The following is a 12,412-nucleotide window of genomic DNA, read 5'->3' on the forward strand; positions in this document are numbered from 1 at the left end:
GGTTAGAGAGATGATGAAACTGACCTCCAAATTAAATAGATTGGAGGTGGAAAACAATCCCTTTTAGCTAAGTACCTAGTTTGTAAGATGAGGAAGGAAAGCAAGGCACAGTAAAAGAAGTCATGGTTTGAATGTCATTTCAAAGTTAATTTAATTAAGGGAGACATATCAACAAGAGTCACAATCCTATTACCCAAGGAGAGATTATTTATATTTAGGAATAAACCAACTTCTCTTTCACCAGACAGTCCTGAGTTCACCTTTTGGACACTGTCAGGCCTGGCCAACCTCCTGCTCTTATTTAAGGACATTTCTTTCCAATTAAGAAGTTGTTGTGTGATTGGGAAGTTAAAGCTCAGAGGAGGTTCCCAGAGACTAGGACTTCTATTCTGGTCTTTTCATGCTAGACTCTGACTCAACTACCCTGTCCCAAAAGTGCCTGAATCAAACTTGCCTGAAAAATCATTGATGAACTCATCAATGTGGCTATGATGGCAGTGATGGCAACGGTGGGCAGTGGTTCCCTTTTCCTGAGCCAAGGACGGACAGTGCACAGTCCTCATCTGGAACACGTATAATCTGAGTGCATGGACCCACTGAGGAAACTTTCACCAGCTGCAGATTGGAGTACTTTCCCTTGCACAAAGGGAATACACCAAAAACTGGGAGGCTATTTTTGTCCATTGAGTCGTATGCAGAAAAATGAAAACCCATCTTAGACTGAACAATGCTCAACAATCTCAAAAACATGGCAGGGAGGTTTTTCTCTTCCTAGTTCGGTACAGAATTATTTTAAATTATCTGAGTACTAGTACTTGCTAATCAGATTGGTTTGTGCTGAACAGTCTGAATACTAAGTACCATTTCATCTGAAAGACACTCAATCGTCTAGGCTATGCCACCAAGTAACAGCAGAGTTGAGTGAGTTGGTCTCTGGGCTGTTTTTCTTTTTTTCTTTTTTTCTTTAAACACCTTGATTACATACATGATTGTGTTTGGGTTTCAGTCATATAAAGAACACCACCCATCACCAGTGCAACATTCCCATCACCAATGTCCCAAGTCTCCCTCCTCCCCACCCAACCCCCGCCTGTACTCTAAACAGGCTCTCAATTTCCCTCATACATTCTCATTATTAGGACAGTTCAAAATGTAGTTATTTATCTAACTAAACTCATCACTCTTTGTGGTGAGCTTCCTGAGGTGAGCTGGAACTTTATCTGCTCAAGGAGAATATGGAGAGGCTAGTGTCACAGGTCTAGGACTTTTCCAACCTCATTTAACACTGAGCAGAAGAGCTCACAGTCAAACCCAAACTGAGGCCACTTCTGCTCCCACCCCAAGGCTAGGAACACCCAAAACACAACTGTCCCAATTTTGCTCTTAGAGAACAAAACTCAAGATATTTTCTTTGTATATTTAACCAAACTTTAAATGCCCAGGCCTCTGATAAAACTTTGAAATTTTCAAAATCAGATTTTTGGAAAGTAATACTTCTCCAAATGAGTGATGGCAGCATGCCCCAGCCCCCCCCCCCCACGATTTTTTTATTCTAGCTGTGACTATTACATTTTTTTTTATTTCTTCAACAAACATGTTAAGTTGAATGAGAGAAACAAACTTGTCTGTCTCTGCCTTCAAGGAGTTTCGAATCTAGTGTTTTGAATTAGGGTGTGATTATCACTGCCTTAGAGGGACAGGACTTCATAAACGTCTCTTTGGAAGACAAAGCCACAGGGATTTAGCCCAGGAAGGGATTGAACTGCTGGATGGGATTAGGGAAATGGAAGGAAAAGGGCAACATGAATAAATGCATTTCATTTATTTAAATGCTTCCCTTGCCTTCTCCTGAAGCCCCCGCTTAAAAAAAGGACATTATCCCACCACTGACTTTCATTCTGTCCTTGTGCCTTCTATCTTCTCCTTTCATTTGTTAACTGTTCTCTTCCACAGTGGGTTTGCCTGCTAAAAATAGATGAGCTATTGGTCTAAAGCTAGGAGGGAGCCAAGTTGCTGCAAAAGCACTGTAGAAAATTTATGCCATGTGCACTGGGTCGACCTAGATGGGAGATGACCTATGTGGGGGCTGAAGTAGAACTTTGGCTTTCATTGCCCTCCTCAGCAAATCCGTTGTTCTCTACCTTCATGTCTTTCACAGGATCCAGCGGCAAGCATCATTTCCTAAATCAAATATTGAAATCTACAGCCAGGAAAATTCAGGGGCTTGTAAAATTATTTATATAAAGAAATAAATGTTTATATGAAACACTTTCACTAAGAAGTAAACATCCCATCTCATTTATTTATATCTTTTCTACATCTTTGAAAGTGATCAGGTCATTTAAAATTAGGAGTTTTATAACAAACTTGCAACTTGGGGGCACTATTTCTTTTTTGGAATAGTAGACGAAAGGAAGTAAAGTCCTGAAAGATCTTTATCACCTGTGCCACCTGTTTGGTCCCAGCACACCTGGTCATCAATTTTAGAATGTACTTCCACTGAAATCATGGTTTGGTTAAGTAGAATATGAACAGCTTCTTCCCATGAAGAGATCTCTCAGATCTTCAGCCTTGGAAAGGGAAAAGGGTGGAGGGACCACCGCCCACTCTGTCAGCAGCTAATGGTGTACACATGTCTGTGTTCTCTGCCTCATCAGCCTGCCCCCCTCTAGATTAGGCTGTCGCTCAAACCTGAGGTTTGACTTAGGAAGCTAAGCAGAGAAAAATGTCAGAAAGATGAAGTGGTCAGCCTGCCTGGCAATAAGCAGCTTGTTCTCTGGCCATGGTCTGACCTAGGTTTCTAGGCAAAGCATATATAGGGTCAGATAGGGGGGAAATGTCACCAATGTTGGAAGATTTAGAGGTAAGACAGTGTTGTCCAAAATGCACCTTATGATTTCTTTCATGTCTTTTTTTTGAGAGGGGGTTCTCCCTAGCAGTGCTCAAAAGCTCAGGCACCCCTCTTTCTGGACCCCCTTCCCCAGTGATCCTCCCTTGAGCTCTCCAGCCTACACTCTCTTTGAAGTTGCCTATTCCACATAATGTATTTAGAGGGAAATCATACAATATTTCTTTGTCCTTTTGACTTTTTGAAAATACAGCATAATGTTTTCAAGGTTCATCACCCATGTTGTCATATATATCAAAGCCTCATTCTGTTGTAAGATGAAATCATGTTCTATTGTGTATACCTGCCACATTTTGTTTAGCACTGCCTTTGTGGATGAGCATATGGACTGTTTTTATCCTCTGGCAATTGTGAATTAAGCTGCTATGAACATCGATGTTTATTTTAGTCTATACTTGCAATACTCTGAGGTATCTGCTGACATGTGGAATTACCAGATCACATGATAAATTCAATTTAACTCTTTTTTTTTTGACTTTTGGGCCACACCCAGTGACGCTCAGGGGTTACTCCTGGCGAAATCGCTCCTGGTTTGGGGGACACCAGTGGATCAAACCGTGGTCAGTCCTAGGTCAATCATGCGCAAGATAAATGCCCTATCTCTGAGCCACTGCTCTGGCCCTTTCTTTTCTTTTTTTCTCTTTCTTCCTTTCTTTCTTCCTTTCTTTCTTCCTTCCTTCCTTCCTTCCTTCCTTCCTTCCTTCCTTCCTTCCTTCCTTCCTTCCTTCCTTCCTTTCTTTCTTTCTTTCTTTCTTTCTCTCTTCTTTATTTTTCTTTCTTTTTCTTTTTTCCTTCCTCTCTTCTTTCTTTCTTTCTTTCTTTCTTTCTCTTCCTTTCTTTATTTCTCTTTCTTTCTTTTCTCTTTCTTTCTTTCTCTTTCTTTCTTTTCTTTCTTTCTTTCTTTCTTTCTTTCTTTCTTTCTTTCTTTTCTTTCTTTCTTTTTTCTTCTTTTCTTCTTTCTTCTTTCTTTCTTTCTTTCTTTCTTTCTTTCTTTCTTTCTTTCTTTCTTTCTTTCTTTCTTTCTTTCTGTTTCTTTCAGGCTTTTGGGCCACATGAGCATTTTGCAAGGATACTCCTGGCTTTGTCCCCAGGATCTACCCCCTGGAGGTTTGGAGGGACCATATGTGATATACCAGGGTTAAATAAAGGTTAACTGCATGTATAGCAAAATGCCTTAGCCACAATACTATCATTCAGGCTCCAACTCTATATTTTTCTATGGCTAAAATCTCCTGTGTTTATTATATGCCTTAGTTCATCAAAGCTACTATAATAAAATCATCAAGGACTAAGTGACTAAAAGAGAAACATCATACTCACTAGGGACTGGACGTTCAATATGAAGATGCAGAACAATTTGGAGTCTGATGAGAGCCTGCTTTGGGGCTCATGGGTGTCATCTCTCTGTGCAAAGAACTATAACTCCGTTGGGGGTAGATTTCAACACATGACTTCTGAGGGGACACAGGCAATTTGGTCTGTAGCCAGTTACTTGCCTCTGTAATCAGCTGTCCTCATTTCCTGAATAGAAATGAAGTGATAATAGGCCTTGCAGCAAATTCACCTTACAATCCCTGTCCCTGTTAATTGCCTACTAACACAGTCAGGTCTGTTCTGGAACCTTGAAAAACCCTGCAATCTGCAGGCACACGAGGCACATGGAAGACTTGGAATCCAGATCAGTTGTTGCATCATTATAACTAATTTTGTTTTTGGGGGCAAAACTGCCAGTGCTCATGGCTCACTATTGGCTCTGCTCTCAGAACCCACTCTTGGTGGTTCATGAGACATCATATGTGCTACAGGAAGTTGATCCCAGCTGGGCTGTGGTCAAGGCTAGCATCTTGATTCTTGAGCTATCTCTCTAGACCCAGTTGTTGCTTTATTAATGACTATGACTTACCAGGGAAAAAATACCAAGAACCCAACTACCTCTCCACCCTGTCCCACCGCCAGCCTCTCTGCCCTTTTAATACTTCTATTTTCAAGAACTCCTTAGATCTCATTTGTTCTAACATCCCATCACTGTTGTTGGTCTAGCTCAGTGATCGGCAAACTGCGGCTCAAGAGCCACATGTAGGTCTTTACACTTTTAATTTGGCTCTTCTGTGTGCCAGGTGGCTGCTCCAGGAGTCAGGACTCTGCTCCTAGTCTCTGCCAGTGAGTGCCATGTGTGGCTCTCAAAATAAATTTCAATCGTGGTTTTGGCAAGATTTGGCTCAGTTGAAAAAAAAAAAGGTTGCCTACCACTGGTCTAGCTGGTCAGCATTTCCTGTTGACTTTCTGTGCTGGTAATGTCTCCTGTCAGGCTCCATCAGTCATGGCTTACTAGCCCAGAAACACTCATCTAGATCCCCAGTTCTCCAATAAGTCAACCCATTTAATTCCCAAGGTCTCCCAGACTCATCCAGAGCACCAGTTCTTCAAAAAGTCACCCCATCTAACCCACAGGTCTCCCACAGCATAATCAATGACCCAAGAGCATGCTCCAATCTTGCCCCCCAAAATCAGGTTGAATCCTCTCCTGACTTTGTGGGAACTTCTAACACAAGGCAGTGCTTCCCTGACTGAGAGTCACAAAAGCAGTTACTCAGAAAAGCGCTGATGTGTGGTGATGAATGTTCAGACCAGCACCCTAGTTACAGGAGACACTTCCTGACCCAAGGCATAAACACCACATATGTTTTTTTCCTTTTCAGAAGGTATATTTTTCATGCTTGCAATGATGTGAAGTCAGAATGTATTCTTCTCTAGAATATCAGGTCACATAGAGTCCTTGCCTTCTGTTTTCTATACCAGAAAGAAAATGGAATAAACAAGGTGTCATTAAATATTTCACACATATGATACCGCTGTGCTCTCTCTCCCTGCCCTTTTTTTCTTTCTTTCTTTCTTTCTTTCTTATTCTTTTTCTTTCTTCTTTCTTTCTTTCTTCTTTCTTTCTTTCTTTCTCTTTCTTTTCTTTCTTTCTTTCTTTTCTTTCTTTCTTTCTTTCTTTCTTTCTTTCTTTCTTTCTTTCTTTCTCTCTTTCTTTCTTTCTTTCTTTCTTTCTTCTTTCTTTCTTTCTTTCTTTCTTTCTTTCTTACTTTCTTTCTGTTGTTCTTTCTTTTTCTTCTTTCTTTCTTTTTCTTTCTTTCTCTCTTTCTTCTTTCTTTCTCTCTTTCTTCTTTCTTTCTTTCTTACTTCTTCCTTCCTTTCTTCTTTCTTTCTTTCTTTCTTTTTCTTTTCTTTCTTTCTTTCTTTTCTTCTATCTTTCTTTCTTTCTTTCTTTCTTTCTTTCTTCTTTCTTTCTTCTTTCTTTCTTTCTTTTTTTTCTTTCTTTCTTCTTCTTCTTTCTTTCTTTCCTTTCTTTCTTTCTTTCTTCTTTCTTTCTTCTTCTTTCTTTCTTTCTTTCTCCTCCCTCCCTCCCTCCCTCCCTCCCTCCCTCCCTCCCTCCTCCCTCCCTTCCTTCCTTCCTTCCTTCCTTCCTTCCTTCCTTCCTCCTTCCTTCCTTCCTTCCTTCCTTCCTTTCTTCCTTCCTTCCTTCCTTCCTTCCTTCCTTCCTTCCTTCCTTCCTTCCATCCTTCCAACCTTCCTTTTTTCTTTCAGGCTTTTGGGCCACACGAGCATTTTGCAGGGGTACTCCTGGCTTTGTCCCCAGAAACTACCCCCTGGAGGTTTGGGGGGACCATATGTGATATACCAGGGTCAAGTAAAGGTTAACTGCATGTATAGCAAAATGCCTTAGCCACAACACTATCATTCAGGCTCCAACTTTATATTTTTCTATAGCTAAAATCTTCAACATGTCGAAGCAAGGACGTGGTGGATCATCCAGCTGAAGTTCTGGATCTCCTTGGGTGTGCCCGTAGGAGCCGTGATCAACTGTGGATAGCACAGAAGTCAAAAATCTGTACATCATCTCTGTGAAGAGGATCAAGGGACGACTGAACAAACTCTCTGCCACCACTTTGGTGACATGGTGATGGCCATGGTCAAGCTCAGGAAAAAGATACATCCGGCTGTGGTAATTCAACAACAAAAGTCATACCGGCGGAAAAAAGATGACACTTTGTTTTATTTTGAAGATAATTCAGGCGTCGTAGTAAAGAATAAAGATGAGATGAAAGGTTCTGCCATCACTGAACCAGTTGCAAAGGAATGTGCAGACTTACGGCCCAGGGCTGCTTCCAGTGCAGGAAGAATTGCTTGGTTCTTCAGTGTTTGTATTTGTTAAAAGGAATCTATTAAAAGTACTTGCTTCCAAAAAAAAAAAAAGGAAGGAGGGAGGGAAGGAGGGAGGGAGGGAGGGAAGGAGGGAAGGAAGGAGGAAGCAAGGAAGGAAGGAAGGAAGGAAGGAAGGAAGGAAGGAAGGAAGGAAGGAAGGAAGGAAGAGAAAAAAAAATTACCTAGATTCTGGTGTAGAGGAGTCTTTCTCTTTGCCCCTCTACCCCACCTTTCTTTCATGATAACTTTTCAGCCTTTGGATCAGGAAAAGCACAAAATTATCTTTTAAAAATTATCAGGATTGGGGCTGAAGCGATAGAGCAGTGGTATGACATTTGCTTTGCACATGGCTGATCCAAGGCAGACCTCAGTTCAATCACCAGCATCCCATATGGTCCCCCAAGCCAGTGATTTCCCCCAAGGAGTGATTTCTTAGCGCATAGCCAGAAGTAACCCAAGCATCACCAGGTGTGGCCTAAACTCCACTCCCCGAAAATGATCAGGATTTCCATTTGGTAATTATCCAGTTTGAAAAAATAGTGAATGAAGGGGAGATGCTATGACTCTACACACCAAGACTATAACTATAACTATTATTATTAATAATAATAAGACCATACTACCATAATAATAATAAACCATAATAATAACTTAAACATTTAAAAAGAAGAAAGCAGACTACAAAATTCAGAATATCAAATAACACACAATTTTGGTTTGATATATGAAGGCTCTTGTTCCCATGTCTTCTTTCCAATTGACTGAAAAATATCAAGAAAAAGGTTAAAGATGATTTCAACTTTCTTCTCAGGAATAGTAGCAATGAAGGCCTTTATTTAGTATAAAAGTCTTCCCGGCCTTGCATTGGGCGGGGGGAGAGACAGACAGACAGACAGACAGACAGACAGAGAATATTTGCTTATACATGTATATTTATTTTATATATATATATACATTCATCAATAAACCCAGTTTCACCTCTTCTGCTCTATACAAGGGTTCATTTTTTTCATTTGAATTCTTCACAATTTCAAGAAACTCTTTTCCTCTTCAAGCAAGCTCTGACTCATGTTACTATGACAGGACATCCTCAAGCAAAATGCTGGTCACTCAGAAGCCTATTTTCTGGGGTTTCACACTTGATGTGCCTTTACTTAGCGATCAGTTTGAAACATCTGTCACAGTGCCTAGATGGCAGACTTTGGAATGGTGAAGGGGAAAATCACAGAAGAGAAAAGCAGTTGCCTGCATTCAGTCCTGGGATCAAGTGCCTGATATCCTATTGCAATCATTAGCCTCAAAATCAGCTTGTGCCCATAGTCAGAGAGATTCTTTATTGTGTCTGTCTCTGATTTCCTTTCAGGCCCTGTTTAAAAGGGAGGCAGGGGAGCTGTTGATAGGAGCATTTAAATGGAAAGATACCCGAGAGAGGACAAGTATTATGCTCTCAGCTTGGTAGCTGGAGTATCTCATACATTAAAAGACATTGTGGCCACACACAGCTTCCTCTGAGGCTTCCCTTCCTGTCTCTTGGAAGGGACTTGGTTCTGAAGACAGCTCAAGGCAGAAGAATTTGTGGAGGGTCCAAGGAACAAAGAACACACAATCATTGTGACAATTGCCTAGGGTTGCCATAACACAGGACTGAATGATGACTCAACTGACAAATGTGTGTTTTCCAGTTCTGGAGGATAGAAGTCTAAGGTCAAGTTATTGGATGGGTGTTCTTTTGGGGTCCATTTTTCAGGCCTGGTGGTGGCTATATTGTACTATTACCTGATATCCTTTGGTTTGTGTATCTGTGTCCTAGTGTCCTCTTCTAAAAAGGAAGCAAATCCTAATTGATTAGGACCCATCTCAAGGGCCTCATTTTATTTAATTACCTTTAGAAAGGTTCTGTTTTCAAATCCATCACTTTTTGATACACTGCAGCTTAAGTATGCTACATGTTAATTTGGTGAAATCAGAGAATGGTGTTTATTGCCTCAGAAAGAAGGCTGAACCCTCATGGGCTGTTTCTAAAACTCTCTCCCTGGGTGATAGTTCCCTGTAAGTTCAAGGTTTAGATTCTGATGTTGGCCAAAAGCCTCATGTGGTCACATGGAGTGAGCTTGGCCTCTTGAAGCTGTGTGATTTCAGGTTAGTTCATCCAGATCTCTAAGCTCCAGCTTTTTCTGCAGTGAAAGGAGGAAAAGATACACACAATGTAAGGTGAGCAGAAAATCTCATATAATACCTGGCCCAAAACACAGTTCCTGGGACTAGAGGAAAACAAATCAAAGTAAGATATATTTCCTTGCCTTATATCTTGACTCATTTACTTCTTTGGGGTCCTCAACAACCCTGCTCAGTAAAATGAAGTGGCATTTTTAAAAATGAGATTTGACCTAAGATTGCTTCTTTGGTCAATTATACGCATGGACAATGATTGGAGACCTCAGAACATGCAGGGAAGAATGATCGTCCCCAAGGATCCCCAGGGGTCCTTGCTCCTGCTTGGTTCTCACATGCACTGCTATTTCCACTGTGCTCCTCCGCAACATCCCACCCAGGACGATTTCTTCCTATTGACCTTGAAGGTGGGGCCCCCTGATGAGTGGTTCTCTGAGAAAACACAGCCTGAAATAGGAATGTTCTGACCTGGCCTGAGGCCAAGGCAAAAGCCACTTGCACTAGTTGTCAGATTCCAGTGATTAGCAGCTTCCCAAGCTGGCTAAGGTGACCGCTCTGCCTGTCAGGAGTCAAGAGCAATTGCTGGGAGCAGTTAGGAGCATGAAGGAGGGCAAAGAACCATTCTAGCATGAGACTTGAGGCAGGAAGCTAGAGGCAGCAAGCAGGGCTGAGCCTAAAGATTGGGGGCGAAAAAAATAGTCTCTCAGTTGAGGATTAAAGGGCATCTGACCTTAGGGCCTGATAAATGCTGCTCCAGGATGCTCTCTTGGCCTGGCTGCTCCCATTAGGGATCTGGTGGTCAGCACCTGCTGGGAGAGGAACCCAAGGGAGAAGGAATGGAGTCAGTCAAGTGACAACCTTAACATGGTCCACACCTAGGAGTGTTTCTCTTGACTTTCTATTGATTTTTATGTGTGTGTGTGTATGGGGAGTTGTTGGACCACATCCAAAGGTTTTCTTATTTTTTTGTTTTTGTTTTAATTGGAAGGGCACACCCAGTGATGCTCAGAGATTACTCCTGGCTATGTGCTTAGAAATTGCTTCTGGAGGCTGGGAAAATCTACGAAACTATGCCTGCCCAGTGGGGCCCAACTGTAAAAAAATTGTGAGTGCTGCCTGTGTGTGTCTATCTCCTGTCCTGTCACGTGAAACTCTTGAGAGTGGGCCAAAAATAGGCTCCAGAAAACTCGCTATCCCAGAAGTTCATTCTAGGGCGGGAACGCCAAGGAACTGCTTCATAACGTGAAAACCGGCTATAAGCAGTACTTTGCAGAAGCCAGGTCCCATGTTTGTGACATCAGGCTGGGAAAATCTACGAAACTACGCCTGCCCAGTGGGGCCTGACTGTGAAAAATTGTGAGTGCTGCCTGTGTGTGTCTGTCTCCTGTCCTGTCAGGTGAAACTCTTGGGAGTGGTCCAAAAAGAGGCTCCAGAAGAGCGCGGCCACTCTGCTTTGCTACGCGGCCATGCACTCTTTCTAAGGAAAGAACAGCATCACAACAAGAAGAAAAAAATCACACTAAGAACTGTGCTGGATCACTGAAGCCCAGCATTTCTCTCCGGACTGTCTTCTCTGCTGCATGCTCAGGCCAAAGATTTTATCCTGTGAGAGCCTTCATCCAAGGAGGACTCCCCTCCCTTAGAGGCAAGTTGACCCACCCAGAAAGGGTGGAGCGAGAGGAGTGTGGCCGAGCACATCATTTAGCCAATGAATACCACCACAACATGTAGAAAAATCCACAATGCAAGTGTGACAATGGGGAAACAACACAGGCCAGCATCAAACATAGAGAATGAAGATGGCAATACTGATGACCAGATAATGACCAACCAACTAATCAACCTCTCAGATAAGGAGTTTAGAGAAACAATATGGAAGATGCTCAAAGAATTCAAAGAAACCATGGACGAGTTGAACAGAACACTAACAAGAACCAAGAAAATATGAAGACAGAAATCACAAAATTCCAAACTGAAATAACATGTCAACTAACAGGCCTGAAAAACTCAGTAAACGAAGTGAATGACAAAATGGATAAGCTCTGGTACAGGGTATCAGAAGCTGAGAATAGACTTGGTGCTGTGGAAGGTAAGATAAATAATAATTCCATACAGCGGGAGAGATTGGGAAAAAAAACTTAAAGCAAATGAACAGACAGTGGAAAAAATAGCCAAAGAATGGGAACAGATGAAAAAGAAGTCTATGATAAGCTCAACAGAAACAACTTAAGAATCATTGAAGTCCCAGAGACCCAGGAAGAAAATTTCCAGGAAGAATCAATGGTCAAGAACATCATTAAAGAGAAACTTCCAGAGCTAAAGAATATATGTGATCAAATCCTGCATGCTCAAAGAGTACCAACCAAAAGAGATCCCAGAAAAAAATACCCCAAGACACATCCTAGTCACAATGATTAATCCAACAGATAGAGACAGAATTCTGAAAACAGCAAGATCAAAAAGGAAAATTACATGCAAGGGAGCATCCTTGAGATTTACAGCAGACCTGTCACCAGAAACACTCAAGGCCAGAAAGCAGTGCTGGAATATGTGACAAGACTGAATGAAATGAATGCTTCACCTAGAATACTGTACCCAGCAAAACTTACTTTCCGGTTTGACGAAAGAATACATGGTTCCACAGACAAAAATCAGCTCAGAAACTTTACAGACTCAAAACCAGACTTAAGAGAAAAACTGAAAGACCTAATTTAAGACAAGACTAACCAAAAGACACAACAAATTTCGATATAAAGATGGCATTAAATCGCAAGACAATTCTTTCAATGTCAATGGACTAAGTGCACCAATTAAGAGACATAGAGTGGCTAAATGGATCAAAAAACTCAATCCAACCTGCTGCCTACAAGAAACGCACCTGAATAGTCAGAACATAGACTCAAAATAAAAGGCTGGAGAAAAATTATCCAAGCAAACAATACCCATAAAAAAGCTGAGTGGCCATACTATTATCAGATAATGCAAATTTTATACTCAGGAAGGTTGTAAGGGACAAAGATGGACATTTTATATTGATCAAGGGGTATGTAGAGCAGGAAGAAATCACTCTCCTAAACATATATGCACCGAATGACGGGCCAGCAAAATATTTAATACAATTGTTGA

The 12,412-nt window shown here is 41.5% G+C and overlaps 1 pseudogene; it reads left to right on the top strand.

Annotated features, from left to right (window-relative positions):
• Positions 1-6,690: 6,690 nt before the first annotated feature.
• LOC126007216 (60S ribosomal protein L23-like) lies at positions 6,691-7,124 on the top strand (annotated as a pseudogene).
• Positions 7,125-12,412: the final 5,288 nt, after the last annotated feature.

The sequence above is a fragment of the Suncus etruscus genome, chromosome 4, assembly GCF_024139225.1.
Source record: "Suncus etruscus isolate mSunEtr1 chromosome 4, mSunEtr1.pri.cur, whole genome shotgun sequence".
NCBI lineage: Eukaryota > Metazoa > Chordata > Mammalia > Eulipotyphla > Soricidae > Suncus > Suncus etruscus.